This window comes from Rhinoderma darwinii, chromosome 2 (genome assembly GCF_050947455.1).
Source record: "Rhinoderma darwinii isolate aRhiDar2 chromosome 2, aRhiDar2.hap1, whole genome shotgun sequence".
NCBI lineage: Eukaryota > Metazoa > Chordata > Amphibia > Anura > Rhinodermatidae > Rhinoderma > Rhinoderma darwinii.
Window position 1 is genome coordinate 357,599,354 of NC_134688.1, and position 6,000 is coordinate 357,605,353.

Below are 6,000 nucleotides of genomic sequence, written 5' to 3' on the forward strand. Positions count from 1 at the left end.
AGGCCACTGCGTTAAAGGCTGCCAGGAAATGATCAGAGAGCTGGCCCAAAAAAAATTTGTAATAGCTGACCAATAAATCATCTGGGCCTGGGGACTTTCCAGATTTAGCGTCTGTCAATGCTGCCAAAAGTTCCTCAGGAGAAATTAGGAAGTCCAACGTGGAACTAATTTCCACAGAAAGCTGTGGTATGTCAGACGAAGAAACATAATTTTTTATATCTATAAGGGTGGGAAGCCTATATGGGTCTAACTGATACAAAGATGCATAGTACTCCTGAAAGTCCTGTGCGATGTCTCTCGAGCCTGAAGAGGAAGTACTATAGGGGACGTACGTAGTCGACCTCCGAGTTCTTATAGCATTTGCCATATTCATAAAATGGTTTACGGCATTTAACCAGAGTCTCCTTAGCTTTTACCTCAAACAGCAAACTTAGCTCGTCCCGAAGGGAAATGAGCAAGGCCCGAGAGTCTAGCATTTTAGTCTGCTTATGTTTGGGCTCTACAACCTGATTTTTTGCTAATAACTTACTTGTTCCTTCTGTCCTCTCTTTCTTGAGTCTCGTCGCCTTTTTGATAAAGACACCTCTGATATAACACGCACCCAGATAACACCCAGATACCAAGCCAGAGTTAGAGAGGTAGTTATGCTCTTACTCTTTCTGTATCTCCAACTGAACCCTAGGATCTTGAAAGAGAGTGTTATTATGTTTCCAATGACCCTGAGCATAGAAGGGGGGAGCAAGAGAGAGAATGAGCAATATTGGAGAGTGATCAGAGAGTGGAGACGCATGCATATCCGCCCTGAGGAACCTATTGAGATGAAAATGACTCATTAATATATAATCTATTCTGGAAAACATGTCAGGCATGGCCGAATAATAAGAATAGTTTTGTACTCCTGGGTACAGGGTTCTTCAAGCGTCCACCAATTGATGATAATGTAAAGTGTTCTTAATGGTCCGTTAAGAGAAAGGGAGGGGCAAGGCGCCTCGAGACATTTAGTGGAATTATCTTCTTATTGATAAAACAGTCTGACAAAATGTTTTCCCTTTAGTGTCAGAGAAGCTAATTCAAAACTGAAAACCAATATGTCTGCTTTTTCTGTTGTCACTTTTTGCAAAAAAAAATATTACATTTTGGTCAAAAAGAACAATGCTAATATCTCTGTAAGTAAAACAAATATAATTACCAAACTTTGACTACTGATCTAACTTCTGATATTTGGATATTTTATATTTTAAATGGAATTTTCAAAATTTCTTCACTTACCAAACATGTGTGGATGGTGCTTTCACAAGAGTATGGCCTGGTCTAATGCACTAAGTCTCTGTGTTAACATAAATATGTGTATGGCGCTTTCTGTGAAAGGATTTAAAAATGAAAAAAGCTCTTTACAGTTTACTTTGCAGCAATAAGTCTAAAATCACTAAATCTTTGTTGAGTCTACTCACACCATGGCTTACTTATGCCTCATGCATTATACCATAATCACTTATTATGATATTATGCAGGAAACAATCAAGCCAGTCTTGGATATTAGTCAGAGGCTTATTGTATATCTCTTGATCTAAATACTAACATACTAAGATTAGTATTCAGATAATTATAGTATGATGATAATTTAGAGAATACACAAAGGACTGCATATAAACTTGCAACAAACTAAAAGGTATAATAAAATGCATTGTTGAGTTTGTTCTCTTTTCTGAAGGGTTGAATGTTTAACCCCTTAATGACCAAGCTAGGTTGGACCTTAATGACCAAGCCAGATTTGTCAAATCTGGTATGTCTGACTTTATCAGAGAATACCTCTGCGAAAGTTTTGAATATCCAAGTAATTGTGACATTGTTTTTTCATCACATGTTGTACTTTATTTTAGTGGTAAAAGTAGACTGATACAATTTGCGGAAATTAATTAAAAAATAGAAAAATCGAAGAAATTTTGTAAAAATTAAAAAATGTTCCTATTTTTAACTGCAATATGTCACATATGTACATACATACTGTACAATTTTTTTTAATTAAATATATATTTCCATCTCTTTACTCTATTTTGGCAGCACTTTTGAAAAAATTAAATAAATTTTCAGCAAAGGGGACTTACAAATTGAATAATAATTGTATAAATTTTGAAGTACATTTTGTTTTCCTGCACAAAGCCAGGTTTTCAGAGGCTCGTAGGTCTCAGAATGATGGAAACCCCCAAAAATGACCCCATTTAGAAAACTAGACCCCTTAAGGTATTTATCTAGGGGTATAGTAAGTATTTTGACCTAACAGTTTTTTGCCAAATTTAATGCATAGCAGGTGAAAAAAAAATTAATTTCACTTTTTTCATAAAAGTATCAGTTTGAAGACCGATTTCTTTGTAAAGCGAACATGAAAATGAAGAAACACACCACAAAATCTATCACCCTGTTTCTCCTGTTTTCAAAAATACTCCCATTGTTGCCCCAATCTGCTTATTAGACGTGTGGCTGGGCCAAAAGGGAGAGGGAGCACCCTTTGGCTTTCAGGGCACAATTGAATAAATTCTAGGCCCCATATCATGCATTTAGAACTGAATTCAGGCTGAACAAAAAAAAAAAAAAACTACACAGAAATGACCCCATTTTAAAAACTAAACCCCTAAAGGTATTCATCTAGTGGTGTAGTGAGCATGCGGACCAAACATTTTTTAGAGGAAATAATGGGTATTATTTCAGACACTATCGGTATATCATGTTTTCTTCAAATTCTTATTACATTTCCAGATAAAATAGAGGAGACGTGGTAGAAGGTTATTTTGTTAGAAATATGCCACATTAATAAATTTGTGTGGCATACAAAAGAGAAGTGAAGCCGTGTATTCATAACGGATGCATGTTGCTATAGACGTATTTGCCTGTATTTATGACTATGTCTTGCTGAAGAAGCAGTTGTCCCGCATCTGGGCCATTATGATGTCATTGTGGACAGAATTCTGTCCTAATATAAAATCAGTCAGAGTGGAAAAAATAAACTGTACTGGAGTGACAGGCAATATCTTCAAACAAATAGAGGAAAATGTATCCAACTATGTTGCAAACTCGAGTATGTTCACTAGATAGAAGAACGCCTGCAGGGCTGCCATGACAAGGTTTTTTTTTTTTTCAGTGACTGGTTGTACAACGTCTCTTTGGCTCCATCAATCCTTATGAGGGACGAATGTGCCAAGTGACGCGGTACACCATAACAGGCCCCTGCCCGGCAAGGTAGGAACCGCTATGTGCACAAAACAACCAATCCCCTACAGAATATATAAAGGGGCAGTGTCCAAAACCATCTATAGGAACAGTAAAGGATCACTAATCCCCAAAATGATGTCAGTATTTCCAGAAGAACTGTAACAAAGCCCATGGTGTATTGATAAGGAACAGCTCGATTATTAGAGATCCTCCAAAAAAAAAATATCATGCCCATATCACGGTACAGAATTAGGAATGTAACAGCCGTATGAGGCAGGACATAGTCATAAGAAAAAGGAAATACATCCTCAATTTATTCTTGTAATCATTGCTAAAATGCACGACTTCCACTAATTCAGGGGTGGCATAGGCCGCAGGTGTTGGATTTATCTACTAATAAATGCAATGCCCACATTTATTTTTTATTTCAAGAACACTTGTGGGGGTCCATGTTCTGAATAGACAGATGTGGGCTCCTGCACAATAAACAGTATTCATTTGCGACTGATCAAGTCCAGGATTTAATTGTCCAAGAAATCTATAAAAAAATAAAAAATTAGTTTTACAGTCTGAAATAAATACACTTTATTACCTCCCCGTGAGAATCCCTCCCTCCCTTGGAAAGCCTAGAAACTAAACAAAAAATAGGAATAAATGAAATTGACTCCCTAAAATGAATCCCCCACCCCACCCTTTTTGGTGTTCCCTAAACTATATATAAAATCAATAATTAGAAACTGTGTGATAGGTCTCAAAACAGGGGAAGTTGCACAGGTCTGGATTTGAAGGGCACATGGGGCAGTAAAACCAGGTATTCCTCCTCCTTCCATGTTTACTACACACCCGGCATCTCCTTTGGGGGTATTCCTTATTCTCAGTAGCAGGGACGGGGTGAAGGAAGTGGCACTCAGTGAGCCTTTTGACTTCCTCTGATTCAAAGGATTCTCCAGGTGCGGGGGAGTCAAACAGGAGGCGCTCTAGAACTATAATGTTTTCCTGATATAGGAGGAAACTGAGCATTCCCTGGGTCTTGTAGAGCACATAGCTGTTATATGTAGCCATCTGGATGAGGTAGATCGCTACCTTTTTATACCAGGCCCTAGTTTTGCGCTTGACCAGGTACGGTTGTAGGACCTGGTCAGACAGATCGACTCCACCCATGATCTTATTATAGTCCACCACGCAGACCGGTTTCCTCTTATCAGAGGTAGAGCCCCTCTCTCTTACTGCCACTGTGGTGTCCTCATGCACGGTGGAGAGCATGTAAACCTCCTTTTTATCACTCCATTTGACAGAGAGCAACTGGTCGCTTGCAAATGAGTGTGACGCACCCCTTTCTATTCGCCTGGATACCAGTTGTTGAGGGCAGCCGACTCTATTTTTGCGTACTGTCCCACAGGCCCCTGTATTAGCAGCATGGAGGGACTTATACAGGGGAACTCTGGTGTAAAAATTGTCGGTGTACACATGGTACCCTTTCTGTAGGAATGGCACCATGAGTTCCCAGACAATTTTCCCAATAATGCCAACATCCTCTGGGCATCCTGGGGGATTAAGGTGGCGGTCACTGCCCTCATATATAAAAAAGTCACAGGTGTAGCCCGTTGTGCTCTCGCACACCTTATAAAGCTTCACACCGTATCGGGCTCTTTTGGAGGGGATGTATTGGCGAAACGATAGACGGCCCTTGAAGGACATAAAGGACTCGTCTACCGCTATTTTTTGGCCTGGGGTGTACAAATTTACAAATAACTCAGATAGGAGGGAGATGAGGGGTCTTAACTTGTTGAGGCAATCATGGCCTGGGTCACTTCTTGGGGGGATTTGGGAGTTATCTGAGAAGTGCATGAAACGCATTACAGTCTCATAGAGTGTTCGGGCCATGACAGCAGCAAATACAGGGGTTCTGTGGATAGCGCTGGTAGCCCAGTTGGAGCGGATAGAAGGTTTTTTTACTAACCCCATATTTAGGGTAATTCCCCCAAATGTTTTTATCTCACAGACGGTTGTGGGGATCCATCCTCTGGCATAGTAAGACCTGGGATTTTGGGTGACAAATTGCCTGGCGTATAAATTCGTCTGCTGGACAATTAGTTCCAGGACCTGATCGCCTATAAACAAATTAAAAAAATTATAGGGGGTAAAATTTGCGACATCAGTGTTGATACCTGGAGTCGCTGTAAATGGTGGAATTTGGGGGAGAAAGAAACTGCAGGATCCCACATTGCGGGAGGGACTGCATCACTAGGCCCTGCTCCTGACCCTTCGCCGGTGACAGCTGCGTCCACCACCATAGGGCTGGGGTGTCCAGTGGCAGAAGCAGAACTTGTTTCGCTTTATGAGCCAAGTTCTGCTTCTGACGCAGTATCCGTACCGCTGCCGAAACTGCTAGAGCACAGCATGGCGTATGCCTGCTCTGCAGAGAACATTCTGCGGCTTCTGCAATTAATTTTTTTGTAACACTAAACTAACAAATACATTTTTTTTTGTATTTTTTGTTTTTTTTGTATTTTTATATATATATATATATATATATATATATACACAACACTAACAGAAAAAAATACGCTAAACCGCAGTTAATAACTGCAACTGAAACGAAATCAGCAAAAAAAAAAAAGGATTACTGAGATCACAAGTAATTACGGGTAATCTGGGGGGTGATTACAGGTAATATGGGAACACTGGCAAATATGTGGTGTATTTCACAGTATAATACAGCACAAGATTCGTATAGTATTTCTCTCTCTCTCTCCTCTCACAGATCAACTACAGTGAGAGATGGGAGGGAAA